The following is a 16638-nucleotide window of genomic DNA, read 5'->3' as shown; positions in this document are numbered from 1 at the left end:
ATACCTATCTAGAATAATTATGCATGGAACTACAGGCCTTTACAGGTGCCCCCCAAACTTGCCACTGTTTACATGCACACATGGCTCTAGCGTTTCACTGTTTGCATCCCGATAGGCAAATAAAGAGGCAGACACATAAGCTGAGGTTGACCTGGACCGCTTTTATTTAAACCTCAAATTAAAATCAGCAGAGGGGGATGACTATAGAGTGGGAACAAACTTCACTGTATAACTATAGCTATTGGGAGATTTGTCCTTGCCTAAGGAATTACGGCATGGCTTCCTAGCCTGCTCCAATTTCTGGGTCACATCCTGAAGGTGAGAAGGGATGCCTTACCTGATCACCACCCCTGGGACCACAGAACCCCATGTGGATGAGGGGGTTTGGCCTCAGTGGAGGCCCCTATCTTACCCTCTGAACTGCTGAGTCTGAGATGTGAGCCTCAGGGCCGACCCATCACCTGAAAGGTGCCAAAAGGACGTCACCAGGTTAAACCAAGCTATTCCTTTTCCTGCACCTAAACTGCCACTGTAAGGGGACAAATCTCTATTTAGTCCCCTTCCCCCACACCAAGAGATGCTCTTGCAGGTCAGTAGGATGATGTCATTGCTGGCATCCATCAAATGCACCCCACCAGGCCTGTACACTTCAAACCCATCCCCACCATACTTTCATGACCAATTACTTGACCTCACCAGCCCTGAACTGCAAGCCAAACTTCCCTGTTGACTTTGGGGCCTTGCCCTGTTTATTCCCCTAGGATCACAAGAGAACTGTGCCATTTCCATTGAGGGGAGAGTTGATTGCATACTTACATATTTATAAATTGCAAATATATGGTTGCTCATAATTTGTGTTGGTCTGCTTTCAACTAAAGGTGGGACAAAGGTGTGATCCATGCTGTTTCTATAAAATAAGAAGTTTTTATTGGATCGTTTCAGTTTTAGTGCTTTACTCTGGGTGGGTGGGAGGTTAGTGAAATTGTTTTATTTGTTCACAAGAATAAGAATGCGAGAGTTACAAGGGTATATAAATGTCATATGCCAATTCACCAATAAACCTTTCAGGAGGCTTTTGCACCATGAATGCAGTTGTAATGTTTTAGTTTCTGACTCTTAATCTGTTGCATTTTGTCCACTTGTTGGGGAACAGCACTGAGAGGAGGCAATTGCCTTCAGATTCAATTTGCAAAACATAATGATAGCCTAGAATGGCCTTTCAGCACTTCTTATGTTCCATTGGGGCTGTAAATTAATAAGTACATGCAATGGGGTCTGACTCTGCCCCGGTTTCCAAGACAGAAAACAAAGGAGTCTTTGCTACATTCAGTAGCTGTTTGAAACACAAGTTTCTGTTTTGCACACTGAAGGAAGTGGACTTTACATTTTCTTTTCCAATCATGTGTTCACTTATTTCATAACCTACATATACTTTGCTTAAACTAAGGTATTATTTACAGGAGATTGTGATCTCACATGCTTTACTTACACCCAGTGATTAAGATTTCCATTTGCAAATATTTGAGCACTCTTTGACCATAGGCAAGGTAAAAGAATAGATATAGGTAATGGAGCAAATCTAATGGAAGATGACTGATATAACCTGTTTTTTTCACAGTGCACTGCCTCCCATCAGCAGCATTAAAATGAATTTCAAGTAAAATAGCAATTAAAATGATATTTCCCACAAAAGTCTATGCTTATATTTGAATGAGGCTAAAGGGAATGAACTAATCATATCCATATTCAGGATGATTTTAGCAATCACTCACTATGTCCTGTAGCACTTGATGTCCACTATATTTTCTAAAATCATTACTTTCTAGATGGCCAATTTGAAGTAGGATTCCCCACCCTCCCCACCCTCCAAGAAGCCCTTGGAAAGATCTTAAAAGGAGCCAGTTTTAATTAGACTATTCTGTTAATCCTAGTAATACTGATTCAATCCTACTGATCCAGTACGACCGAGTCATCCAAACACATTGTTTATTTACTTAACGTATTTCTATACCACCATATATTCACATTTTTTTAGGTGGCTGAAAGAAATAATTTGGAATTATTGGAATGGTGTGGAATCCAGCCATGAGGAAGTAGCACACAACAGTGTGTTAATGCTAACTGCCTCCTTTAACTTTACTTCCCTTCATTCATGAAGATCCCTATTAAGCACTGAACTAATCTCCGATCTTCCATCTCTGTGCCTTATCTATTCTTTATGTTATTTTCAACTACCAGCCTTTTTTTTTGTCTTGCATTGCCCCTTGGGGATACCTTTCCATCTGCTTCCTGGTCTTCAGTCACCTGGTGTTTTTGTTTCTTTGTTTTACTCTCAGTCAAACTGACAATATTCTTTTTTTTATTTTATAGAAGCTGAGCCACGACTCTTTAGCTCCCCAAAACATGCAATTCTGTGTCCCTGGAGCAGTTCAGCCAACCATTCTCAAAGGCTTCACTACTGCAAGCACAATATAAAATACTGTAGATGGTTTCTACACACTTGTCTCATTAGATCAGGGATGGCTAACCTGAAGGTCATAGGTTTCTGCTGCTACAGGTAGAACACCAACCAATTGATTAAAATTACAATAAGGGAGATTCTGACAATATCAGGAAAAACTTTCTGACAGTAAATGCTGTTTGGTGTGAAATGGACTCCCTTGGAAGGTGGTGGGCTGTCCTTTGATATTTTTAAGTAGATGTTGGATAGTCATCTGTCAAGGATTCTTTAGTTCTGATTCCTGTATTTCAGGGGGTTGGACTGGGTGACTTTTGGAGTCCCTTCCAACTCTAGAATTCTATGATTATAAGTCATGGCCATGAAAAATGCTGGCCGCTCCTGGGTTAAGCCTTTGAACAATAAAGGCATTCATATAACTCAATAACATTTCCATTTAAGGTTTTTAATGAACATACTTGGATTTCAAGAACCATCAAGGGATCAGATCAGGGGGTGGCAAGGAAGGGATGAAATTCAGAAACGGTCTGAAAGCAGGCAGTCTTTTACTCATCTGTTTACAATATGACTGTACAGGTAATGAAAAGAAATGGTCTGGGACTTATTCTCATCCTTGAAAGATTCCCCGCCCCCCCCCCTTTACACATCAAGTCTGAAGAAAATGCAACTTGGCTTGTTTTTATGTGGGGACTACTAGAGAACTCATTTTAATGCTTTCCCATTATTTACCATCTGTTCTTTGTTTAGCCAAATAGATTTTCTCCATAGTTCATTTGGACACTTGAGACCAATAAAGCATTCTTGTCACCATTAATGTCTCTGCTATAGAATTTTTTAAACAAAGTATTTTATTCACAATAAAATGTGTTTTCTCTAACATAATGTTTTTTTGAATAATGGTACCTGGTTTTATTTTCTTGGTGTTGTTGGTGTTGTTATGTTACAAAGGAGGAATCGCTCATGCTGCTCCTACATTTTCATGGCTGTAGATCATAACATAATTTGAAAATCATTCAAGCCCTGTGCCGGCAGCGTAGAAATGAACTCATGGAAGGGAAGGCTGGTGCACATTCATTCAGATGCGTATTGGACATCCATACCATCCATTTTGCTCAGGGTACAAAATATACACATATGTGTATGAATAAAATCTTGAACACATAGGGTGGTACCTACCTAACTTGTTACGTCAGTGCAAGGATTTCTGCTTGCACAACAGGATGCCCACTCTTTCCCATTCATATAGCCTGCAGCCTCCCCACATTTTTTCAGGACCCCCAGAACAGATTTGAGGGGCACAGGGAGGACGAGATGGGGGAATTACCATTGCGCAATCAGACATCTTTGCACTGATGGAATGAGTTAGTCGGATTCCATCCATGGAGATCAGGGCAGTGTGTGCAATCCCAGGCTTCCCTCCATAAATGTGTTTCTCTACTAGAAGACCATCTGCACAGGGCTTGCGTACCCAGCATAGCTTTTCAAAATTAAAGCTACTTTGCTTAGGCTAGAAGCCCAACTGTGAACTGCATTTTAAAATTTCTACCATTTTGTTCTCAAGCAAATCTATATGCTGTTACAAAACGTACTGATGAAATGAAGAGGGGTGACCCTTGCTAAGTCTCTGTTGACGAGGAGTTCCACAGGGCACAGCCTGGCACACTAAAGGTTCAGCTCCTGGTAAGGGTGAGTCAAAGCTTAGGGGCATGTTAGACAACCAAAAGTGACCAATCGGGAAACCTCAGCAATCAAGACAGATCCCAGCAGTGATTGTCCCAATCCAGTTTGGGAATCACAGCAGTAGGAATTTGCTTTTAAAAAAAATGTGCAAAAACCTATTTAAAGTCATGTTTTGTTTAGTCCTTCTGATAGTGTTGCTATTTTTATCACTGAGATATTAGAGGGAGCAGAAATGGTATATACCATGTAAAGGAAATCCCACCTGCTTGGCAAGGCTTTAGAGCAGAATGTACGTATGTAGACTTATTATAATTAAAGCTTATCATTAATTAATTGGTTAAATTTAAATTAATGCATATTCTACCCTTCCACCCAAAGATACCTTGGATGGGAAACACATAAACAATGAAACAATTAAAACATCTACAAACATGTAATATAATAGCAATTCCAATACAGAGGCATGGGGGGCGCTTTCTGATGCTGCAGGAATTTTGTATTACAGTGGTACCTCTGGATGCGAACGGGATCCGTTCTGGAGCCCCATTCACATCCAGAAGCGAACGCAACCCGCGTCGCGTGTCTGCATGCCGCAATTCGCCGCTTCCGCGCATGCGTGTGACATCATTTTGACCGTCTGCGCATGCATAAGCAGCAAAACCCAGAAGTAACGTGCTCCGTTACTTCCGGGTCGCTACAGCACGCATCCCCAAAATACTTATCCCGAAGCTACTTCAACCCGAGGTAGGACTGTATTTTCATTTATTGGGCTTTTTTGCCTATGTTTTGGGTTTTCATTGTTACTTTTTAATCAGTGTCTTGAATTAGAGCAGCACAGTCAGAAGGCTACTTCCCCAATACAGTCTCCTGGACAGCTGAAAACCAGAAGAAACTGGGAGGGGCTTTTTCTCATAGTATCTGCTCTGGTTTTCCCCTCCCATCAACCTGCTTCCATGCCACAACCCACACCATTCCAGAAGCCTTCCTTCCTTGAATTGGTTATTATTTTTATTCAATGATTGTCTTGGAATATATATGAACAGCCAGGGCCAAACACCTTGGCAGCCCCCCCCCCCCAAAAAAAACCAACAACCCCCTTCACTCGCTGTGGCACATCTCATTTGAATTCTGCTCCTGAGACCCTTTTCCACTGTAGCATTCATCAGCTCTAAAACTTAATTGATTTTCTAGAACTACTGGACATAGGCAATATGTTCAAGATTGTAAGCATTATAGTACAGTTGGGGGTGCAATTCATCATTCCTCATTTTCACAGAGATACAAGTTCAATTACAGCCAAACGAACGGATGTTCTGTGTGCGTGTTTGCCTGGCATTCTGAGCTGATGCAAAGTCCATCTGTGCAAGTTTGCCTTGACTATTGTCGTTTTAATTCATTTCCAGAAAATGTATTTAGAAAAGCAGATGAGAGCAATAGAACAAAAGATATGCAATGACAGTCAGTACCAGATTGGGGGGGTTATACCAAAACATGAGCTAGGATTTAGGTCACTGGTCAAGCCCTGGTGTAGATATAAGTGAAATTAGAGTGGTCCTCTGTATCTATTTACATGTAGTCATATTATTATTATTATTATTATTATTATTATTATTATTATTATTATTTTAAAATACCTAATACTGTGTCAGCCTACTGCTCTTTCAATTTTCCTGAAAGCCAGGTCTAGCCATCTTGTATACAGTATGCAAGCAAATTAAACTAAATGGTAATTAATACCACAAAATAAATGGTCATCAGTGAAAATGCCATGGTTAGGGAAAGCCTCTGGAATGGATTCAATCATCATCAACGTCATCATCATCGTCGTCATACTTTCTGAGTGAAAAGAAATTCACTTCCACTACAGATTGGCGTTATATTTCCTCAAGATTGGAGGAAATATATGGGAAATCATAAGTCTTCCACATGTGAGTTATTGAACACATTTTAATTAAACTTTATTTATTTTTAGGTATGTGCAGAACCACTGTCTTCTGCTCCCCTGGGATTCAGCTGACGAGCAGAACAGCTTCATTCTTTCCATCAAAACTTGTGTGTGGGTCATAGAAATTGGGATCATTTTTGAAGAGTCTCTCAACCCAGTGAAGTGGCCCTGCTGCTTCAGCAGGTCCATAGCAGATGAAAATTTATCAGGTAAGGCTTTTCCTGACATAGCAGATCTGAGAAAGATTGCCTACCCATGCTGCAGATCTTAAAGGAACAAAGCTATCTCACTGCATGGAGGGCACAATTTGACTAGGATTTAAATATTCTTAGAAACTGCTCCCCCCTTTGGTTTCTCTCACAGAATGGTACTAGAATCATGGAGTTGTAGTTAGCAGGTACCCAGAGTCCAACCCCCTTCAATGCAGGAATCACAGCTAAATTATAATGACTTTCCCATATCCCAAACTGCATTGAATTTTGGGAAAGACCTACTTGTGGAATTTTATTGTTATTTATGATGCAGCTTTTAAGTCACAGAGCCCTTCTGAGGGGAAAAGAGCTATGTAAAGGACTTGTCAAATATGCACAGTCCAGCTTTCCCCAGTTTGGCTATTTTGCAACCATACACTTAATGTGTTGGCAAATTTATGCCAACTCAGATGAGTGTCTGTAATACATGTTACACCTCAAGGCCAAATTAGACCTAATGGAGAAGTTCCCAGTGTTTTATTTCTTTGTTTAGACGTTTCACAGGTGGGAAGGGATGTGATTCTGTGAAAGACGGGTTTTAATCTTTTCTATTATGCCCCTTCCCTGATTTTTAACCCCAGCCCTGACTGTTTTTACTTGCAGAATGAAAGTAGACAGGCGCCATTTTACATGCAAGCAATTCTCTTATACTAGAGCACAATTATATGCGCCTAACTTGAGAAGATCAGCTGGAGAGACAGTTTGCTGGAGGGAACACATGTAGAGATTTTATTTGTTTAGGACACCTTATTAGGGAGCAGGCCAGCAGCTATTTTCAAGGGTCTCAGTTCAGTTCAGAAGTTTATTCTTCTAGCCAAAGGCCATGACCCTTCTCTGCATGCTCCACTCTGCACAGTGTTTCCAAGCCTTTTGTGGAGACAATCACCAATGCAATAAACTCACTTCACACCCATGGTTCAGGAAATAAGGGCTATTGCTGGTTTACAACTTCATAGTTCTGTACATCCTTAGCCCATAAATCAGTCACTAGCATACTGCTAGGATGGTCCCACATCTGGAGATGATTCTCCCCCTCCCAGTAGGGAGAAGAGCAGAGAGAAAATGAACAAACTCTGCTCTTTCTCTCAGTGAGGCCCAAAGAGACACGGTGCATGAACATTATCTCATGCTTCTGACCTTGCAGCCACCTGCTTGTAGATTATTTACATTGCACTGTGCAGCTAAGGAATGACTATTAGTTTCAGTTTCACATATACCAAAACTATATCACTACCGATGTGAAATATTCTCAAACTGAAATCTAGCACCCATTTCTAAATATTTTATTTCAGCTTGTTGCTTATGGGTATGTAACTGGGTGCAGAGGTGGATTTAAGGGAGCGTGACCGGCTTGCCCACACCGGGCACTGAGCCGAGAGGGTGTCGTACAGGGCACCACTGAAATTTAAAAACCCCAAGTCCGCCACTGCTAGGTGCATGCTTCCAGTTTCACGCTGCTTATTAGCCCTGTCCCATTATATTGTGCTTGAATCTTCCCAGTTCCCAAGCACATTGTTGGGGCCAAGACCTGTATTACATGCCTTTCACATTCATCTATAAAAATGGGCTTCGGAGGCTAGAAGATTCGTAGTCATTACTGTTGTCATCTTTGTGCTTATGAATAGTCTTTCAAAAAGATTCCCTTTTTTAAAGTGGGCTTTTAAAGGCATTATATACTGTCATTCAGGGTGGTAGAGAGAACAAAAAACTGTGAATGATCCATGTGATAATCAAAGGTTGCTAGTGACTGAAAGAATCCTCATCGATTTCTGTCATAGATCTTGCGTGTGTATTGTGTTATGCTGACAGAATCAGCCTAACTCACTGCAGTCTGTAAATCCTCTTTTAATTACATGCAAACTATGGGTTTTGGTTTTTTTGTTTTTCATTTAGATCATTTCTATACCACTTTACACATCATAATTTATTTGGGTTCTCACTACATCAGGTTTTTTCTGTTTGACATCTTTATCTGATATATCATGCCACAAGCTTATCTAGTCACAGGTCTAGCAATATCATCAAAACCGATCATATAGAGTCAGCCAAAGAATATATATGTCCAGGTCCTGCTCTCTCCTGGAATCCATAAAAGGGATCAAATGGTGGTGGTGGTGGGGTTATAAAGGAACAGGGAAATACTGTGGGAGGATAGAATAACAGGCTGCCGGTCTTAATTACTAGTTTGTACAGTTATATTGCCTTATCTTGAAAAGAATATAATAAATATATGCAATACAAAAAAAAAACTGTACACTGATGAAAAAATAGCAAGTGCCTTACTATTTTTTGTGGAATAACTCTTCCCTTGGCAAAGACTGGTGTTTGAAATGCCTAGGGAATGAAATAAAGTGTTTGTCTATGCTGTTGCAGTCCCCCCCCCCCCTCTCTCTCTCTCTGTCTCTGTCTCTGTCTCTGTCTTTCTTTCTTTCTGTGTCTGTCTGTCTCTCTCTTACCGGAGTAAGCATTTTGCAGAATCAAAAACACTCAGTATTAGGGCAGAACTACACATTACAAAAAAGATGGGGCCACTGCCAAAATGAAAACAATCCATCTTCTTCCTCATTCCTTCTTTGCAATGTCTAGTTCCATTTAGCACACATCCTGGTGTGCCCTCCTCTGCTCCAGATCCATGAATCCTGAGGAAGTTCTGTCGAAGAAAGTTCCTCTGGATCTCATATTACAAGGATATTCCTCTTAATGGTATCAGGAGGTAGGGGTAGGAATGTTGAACTAAATAAGTGCATGGGAACATAAGAGCCTGCTGGATCAGGCCAATGGCTCATCTAGTCCAGCATCCTTTTCTCACAGTGGCCACCAAGATGTCTGAGCAGGACCCGAGCACAAGAGCACTCTCCCCTCCAGGAGTTTCCAGGAACTGGTGTTACTGCCTCCAACCATAGCAGGTGAGTATAGCCATCAATGTTATGGGATCAGATGGGCCTCAAGATGGGCTTGCAGTTTTCAGCAACCAACAAGTATCCTTTGTAGCATCAAGTTCTGTCTTTATTCAAAGGCTGCTACTGTGTTACCTAACCAGATAGGAAGTTCTTCTGATATTTCTTTGGGTGGTATGAGATAAGCAGTTGTGTGTAATCCAGCCAAAAGAAACTTTTTTATTATTATTTTGAAAACTTGAAAACAAAATGACTGTAATTTAGAGGCCACTCTTAATAGAAGCAACTGGGTGTGATAACCTCCTGCCTTTGATAATGAGGGAGAAAGTGTTTATTTCATTATTTTTATTATACATTTTCTGGATGAATGGTTAACTAATGACTCATTGTGATTTTAATGCAGCCATTGCCACCAATTAATTCTGCTAGCATGTAATGAGGAGAAGCTCCTTCCTCCAAAAACTGCACTCCATTGACTCGTATAAAGTATTAGGTTTAACAGATCAAGATTTCAAAATGAAGGGACAAAGCAGATCAAGATTTTTTTAAAAATCCAAGGGGCAGTGCAGAGATCTGGTGCCTGCTCTAGGGCATTCTATGAAGCAGCCATTCCATACTTTCATTATTTCATGTCATCTGAAATAAGGGGCAGCATCTGTTATATTTAATGGAGCTGTCAAGTTCTGGAAATAGGGACAACTTTAAAAAATAAGGGGCATACATAGCAGACATAAACTTTTGCAGGACTCTGTGTGTTTGTGACAGGAGGAGGGGTACAACCTAAAGTTAGAAGAAGTACTTTTTTTGTAAGGAAATAATTTCCTTGTATTTACACAGGTTCTACAGACTCAGATTAGTCAGTGGAAGTTACTTTATCCTGAGATGGTTGAGGTCTTGAGGTTTTCTGCTTGTGGAAGAAGAGGAGGAGGGGGAGGAAGTTAGCTTACACTTGCCAGACTGTGGAGAAGGTAAGCAGGCTTAAGGTCCACCTGCTGAAATTTCCTCTTCTACTATGCATCTGTTAAAGTGCAATAATAATTTGAAAATTAGTTATTTTATAGAAAGTTCTGAAACAAAAACCAAACTCCACATAACAGATTATGCGTAAAATAGTTGGGCAGTAGTTGGTCATGTTCTGATTTTGTTAACTTGTGGCTAATCTGTGCCCCTGCAGACCTTGTTGAGCTACAAAACTCCCATTATCCCTCGCCATTGGCCATGCTAGCTGGGACTGATGTAAACTTGAGTCAATAGAAGTGGCCAAGGTTATGCTGATCAATGTTGTAGATTACAGAAAAAAACTTTCACCTTTAAAACCAGGAACTAGCAGACAGAAGGGGAGGAGTTGCTTGGCAATTGCTTTTCTGGGAAAGAGAAGCTGGAAATGGAGAGAGATGCCATCAAACGCCAGCAGTGCCCTTCAGCTCTCTATATTGGACAAACAGGCCAAAACCCAACGCCAAAGGATAAATGGACATAAATCTGACATCAGGAATCACAAGACAGAGAAGCCAGTAGGAGAACACTTCAATCTCCCAGGACAGTCAATACAGGATCTCAAAGCAGCTGCCTTAATACAAAAGAATTTCAGAAACAGACTTGAAAGAGAAGTTGCTAAATTACAACTTGTCACTAAACTGAAAACTATTGAGAGACCTGGTCTTAATAGAGATATTGGATTCCTGTCTCATTACATATGCTAATCATCTGCATACTATCCCTTGCTTTTTCCTGTAGGACTAATTGCAGTCATTAACAGTGGTCAACAGTTTTACCTCACCCATTGAGTCAATCACCCATCTCCTACCACCCTCCTGAGAAAAACCCCACCCCACCCTCCCACTATACTGTATATAAGGGTCTGGTGACTTCTGTTTCAGTGTATGCACATGATTTTTTATATATATTTGGAAATGCAAATAACTCCATGTGGGGTGCTGAAGGGCAGATGACATGGGTTTAAGTTGGAGACAAGCTGGGGCAGAGGGACAGGGTACTTATAAAGCTTCTGAATGCAATGCTGAGCTGCTGTAAAGGACAAGCCCCTACCGAGATGTAGATGCTATAAACTCTGCACTCCCTCTATCTGCACCCAGGTTGTAAATATGGGTTAATAAACCATGTTTCTTGAAGACACAGCAGTCTCTGTCACATCTTGATTCCCAAGAGAAACATGACTCTGGGTGAGTGCCTGGAACCCCCTGGAATCTTGTTACCTCTTGGCAGAGATTGGGGTAGCGCACAACCTTTGTTACAATATTGTGCTTTAGATGTAAGTATGGATGGGTGAAGTCCTCAGGTGGGATAGCAAACTCCAGTTATAGCCATAGAAGTATGATTTCATTTATAACAGGACTCAGCCCAAGAATTCATTTTGATAGCCTTTTGTAGAACTATACTGAACACATGCAAGCATCATTGATCATGTGAAGCCATATTTTGTTTTAGAGAAGTGGGAATCTTCATAATCTTGAACCCTGGAATGGTGCTGGTGATAGAGATATGGCACTTACTAGAGTCTGACATGTTTCTGCTCCGCCATTCAGTAGTAAAATGCCTATACTCTGTTGCAATGGAATGGAAATTGGGTAAGCACTATACAAAAACCTGAAAAATTAAAAATGTTCATGAACTTGAGACTCTTGATATGAAAAGCAATCATATTTTGCATTAGAGCACACAGGGGCAGGTCAACAAGATTTACTGCACGTTCACATTGGAACTAGTGGAAATGGAAAAATCAATGATTTCCTCAAGCTGTTTGAGGATTATTATATTCCAAAGAAAATACCACACTTGAGTGGCAACACTCAGTCACATAAAAATGAAATATTGTTCAACTGCCACTTTCCCGAATAGCCTCGCTGTATGTTCTAAAATCTGGCTTTGATGTGTGAATAGGTAACATAAGTGGTAACATAATTAAATGTAGATCTGTGAAATAAACTGATGATTACTACTAAGTAAATACTAACCAAATAATCTAAATGAATTTTAGCTATCACAATAATTATAACACTGAGGGTATCTGTGTACTGTGCTTTAATCAACTGAATGTAAAACTACATGGCGCCAATTGTTGGTTTTTAGGAATTCTTGTATTTTGATTCGAAAGGGGAAATGCTATAGGTAAGATGAAAGGAGAATTTCCTGAATACCTAGATTCCAAGTTTGGTCCAAGTACTCTTTGGTGACAGAGCTCCAGCAGAGATTTAAAATCACAAAACATGCAGCAAAGTAAAGCGTGGAAATATAGGCTGTTAGACCTTTAAAACATCCCCTTTTAAGTTTCTTCCAAAGTTCCCTCTTCCCTTATCACATATTTGGTAAGTTAAAAATGGTTTACTTCTAAGCTCTTCAGAGGTCAGATTCATGTGATTTCCCAGCCAGCAGCAAGAAAAGACAGCTAAACATAGGGTCATAAAGAGGGAAGATGTTTCTAAATTATTTGTATAGAAACAGAAAGAGGCTTGCTAAAGTAACCATCCCAGACCTCCTTCCTGGGAGAATTCGCATGATGGAAAGAGAGTTTGGTAACCCTTCTCCCAAGGGGAGGAGAAGTGAACTAGCTAAGCCTGGCAGGACAGCTTATTCTATAGCCTTAACCTCTTCATAAGGGACACGGGTGGCGCTGTGGGTTAAACCACAGAGCCTAGGACTTGCCGATCAGAAGGTTGGCAGTTCGAATTCCCGCGATAGGGTGAGCTCCTGTTGCTTGGTCCCTGCTCCTGCCAACCTAGCAGCTCAAAAGCATGTCAAAGTGCATGTAGATAAATGCATACCACTCCAGTGGGAAGGTAAACGGCGTTTCCGTGTTCTGCTCTGGCTCGCCAGTAGCGGCTTAGTCATGCTGGCCACATGACCCGGAAGCTGTACGCCGGCTCCCTTGGCCAGTAAAGCGAGATGAGCACTGCAACCCCAGAGTCAGGCACGACTGGACCTAATGGTCAGGGGTCCCTTTACCTTTAATCCCTTCATGCATTAATTAGAGTTAAGAATGTGGGTTTTTAAAAAAAGTTATAATTTCTATACCACTTAATATACTAAAAATTATACCTAAGCCAATAAAGTGAGATGAGCACCGCAACCCCAGAATTGGCCACGACTGGACCTAATGGTCAGGGGTCCCTTTACCTTTAACCTCTTCATGCATTAATTAGAGTTAAGAATGTGGATTTTTTTAAAAAGTTATAATTTCTATACCACTTAATATACTAAAAATTATACCTAAGCGGTGTACAAAAAACTGAAACAGACAAACAAAATATTACAAAAAATACACAGTTGCATATAAAAATGTTGCATTAACACAAAGTTACTAATATATATATAAATCAATATCAATTCATTTTTATTCTGACATACCCTCTCAGCTTCTGGGTTCTCACCCAAGGGTCAAGAAACTCTCAGCTCACCCACAAAAGTCTCACAGTGTTCCTGGAAATAGCAGATATCACTCTAGTCTCTCACTCTAGACTTGCTTTCTGTCGGCACAAGGTGGATGGTACCTTCTCTGGCTACCCACAGCTGTGTCCCATTCAGCTGCACTCTCCACACCCAGTTTCAGTTACAGCAGGTTTGTTGAGCTTCCCAGGGTGTCCAAAGGGTGGAAAGAGAGTCCTCCCTCCACCCACAGCTCTTTCTTCACCCTCTCCTCCTCCTCCAGCTGTTTCCCCCCTCAGACCTTCTTTGATGCCTACAAGTCCTTATATATGCTGGTCCAAGGCTAAACAGCCTTCAAAGTTTAGTTTTGATCCGCTCACCCACTCCATCTTGGTTCTTGTGGGGTAGATAGAATAGCTGAGGGCACTTAAGTGGTTATCCACTGAAAGGCTCTTCCTCCTGTAGGACAGAGATCTCAAGGATCTGAAAGGCAGTGCACAGCCTGAAGGACAGGATCCCTCACAGATTCAGCACAATCATCTTCCAGCTGCCATGCTTCTCTCGTAGAGGGCACTGTACACCCTTTTTGACAGTCAGGGGCAGAGTCATTTCTGCAATGCTTCTGTTCTGGCATATCTTTCTTGCACAATTTTGAATCTAGAAGAGGAACCTGGCTTATGGTTGGGGACTGAGGAATGCTGGGCAGAGTCATTGACTTTCCTAATACAGTTGAATCTCGGAAGTCGAACGGAATCCATTCTGGAAGTCCGTTCGACTTCCAAAACATTTGGAAACCAAAGAGCAGCTTCTGATTGGCTGCAGGAAGCTCCTGTAGCCAATCAGAAGCTGCGGAAGCCATGTCGGATGTTCGGCTTCCAAAAATAGTTCGCAAACCAGAAAAGTCACTTCTGGGTTTGCAGTGTTCAAGAGCCGAAACGTTCAAGAACTAAGCTGTTCGAAAACCAAGGTACGACTGTACAGGTTTCTGTAGCTTTCTGTCTAATGACCTGCATTTGGTGATACTACAGCAATAGCTGCCACACTTCCTGTTACTGCACCGATCTGATCAAAATTCATTCCTCAACTTCCTTAGGCTGAAGTACTCTGTAAGCTTTCCAAACGACGACATGACACCAGCGCAGTCTAACCTTTTACCATCTGCATACGTATGCCTGGCTCAGTAACAGAATCCTCTCTCATTTTTTAACCCTGACTGGGTACTGGATGCCAATAATTGGAAGGGACTCAAGGCATCATGCCCACTGATCACCCCCAAACCTACATTTGTGCCCTGTAAATGAACTTGCACATGCCAAGATTATTTCCACACTCTGCTGCTTCCTTTGCACAATTTATTCTAGCTTAAACTGTAAAATATGGATCTGGGCAAGTTTCTTCATAAAAGGTTGTTGTTTTTTGCTATAGCTAAAAGGGAGATTTATTATTATTATTTGCTACAGCAATGCTACATATTACAAACTTTTAATCATTTAGCTGATGCTCAACTTCTAGAAATCTTCCTCGTGACATACTTAAAGATTCATGAAAGTATGGGAATAAGATAGAAGCTCCTGGGTACAGACCTAAGCATTCACTGCTAGGAAAAAGGAGAATAGGCTTGAACCAAGGACCTTATAAGCCTCTGGAAATAAAAGAGACCAAGGGGGGAAAACCCTGCTTTTCTTAGAAACTCCCATTTTCATCTCTATTTGTCACACTTCAAAGACACAATGAGTGGTTAAGACATGGAGGGGAAATAGCAACTTCTGTACTTCTTTGTAAAGCTGATTGAAAAAAAGGAAAAGTCTTAACAGGAATTTTCAGGAAAGCCAGAAAAGATGTGATTAAAATGGATTTATTAGTTCATGAACTTCATGGTTCACATAAGCATGTTGAAGATTCAAAGCCAGAGAGTTCAGAAGTTCTAATACTGCCATTTCTTTGATTTAAAGCTCTTTTGCGTTAAAGCCTTTTGCACAATTGCTTTCCAACTGTTCAGTCTGCCACTTGATTAGCCAGGACAGCGCTGCAGCGTTTCAGATTGCTCGCTCTTCTGCAATGCCATATCATCAGCCATCGCCGCTTTCCGCAGACGACTCTGAAGCACCGTAGGAGAGCCTGGCTTCATTTGGTGAGGCTGAGTTTGCTTTTCTTGCAAGACGTTCGCCCTCAGTCTACCACCCCTACTGATTTCTTTAAAAACTTGCAGCGTTGTGCTATTATACGTTCCTGCCATGCTTAAACAATGTGATTGGGCAATGAAGCAGGGCGGCGGGGGGGGGGAGGCGAGCATGAATGAGGTGGAAATAGAATTAAACTAGGGAGAAAATATCCTTGTAGATCAGAGAGTTGAGAAGACACCTGAGGGGGTAGGCAAAAGACACAAGTGGCTACACACAACAACAGCAATTTGATGTACCATGCTGTTCATGCAAGAAATCTCACTGCATAATTACCCTTCCTAGAATACATTGTGCATGTACTGGAACAGTCACAAAACTGCTTCCCTGCATGTTGTATTTTGCACATATATTCAAAGACACATTCTCAAGTCACCAGCACTTACCATTCCTCACTGTGAGTTTACACATGCATGTTCATCAATCATTGCAGTCCAAATGACACAGGCAGTGCTTTTATATCACCCAGACTAGCATTAAATACAAAGGGCTGTAGTCAACTAACTTTTACTCAGAAGAGACCATTTATGGCCATGAGGCTAAGTTAGCCAAGATCATGAGTTCCACCATGAGTTACTCTGAATAAAGGTTAGTATTCAGATGGACATGAACTGGACAGTTTTCATAAACACTGTATTCATCATATTGGAGTACACTCTCCTTTTTGGCAAACTTTAAAAGACAATCTTATGCTGTTTATTCAGGATGCATTTCCCTCACTCTGCATGAACATTGTTGTGTTCTCAGTAATGTCTAGATGGAAGCCACCAAATCAGATGGGCAAAGTAGCGTTGTGACATTATCACCTTCACTGTGCATCAACCTGATGGGCTGGCATTACTCT

General features: G+C 41.1%; 1 long non-coding RNA gene across 1 annotated transcript; it reads right to left on the bottom strand.

Moving 5' to 3' along the window:
* Nucleotides 1–10082: 10082 nt before the first annotated feature.
* Nucleotides 10083–13699, bottom strand: LOC310705763. Its single transcript, XR_014525473.1, has 3 exons — nucleotides 13597–13699; nucleotides 11745–11838; nucleotides 10083–10249 (listed from the first exon to the last, which is right to left on the bottom strand). It is a non-coding gene; the product is annotated as an uncharacterized lncRNA (long non-coding RNA).
* Nucleotides 13700–16638: the final 2939 nt, after the last annotated feature.

The sequence above is a fragment of the Podarcis liolepis genome (assembly GCF_965112155.1).
Source record: "Podarcis liolepis genome assembly, chromosome: 4".
NCBI lineage: Eukaryota > Metazoa > Chordata > Lepidosauria > Squamata > Lacertidae > Podarcis > Podarcis liolepis.
Note: the sequence above shows the minus strand (reverse complement) of the source record. Positions and strands in the feature narration are given on the sequence as shown.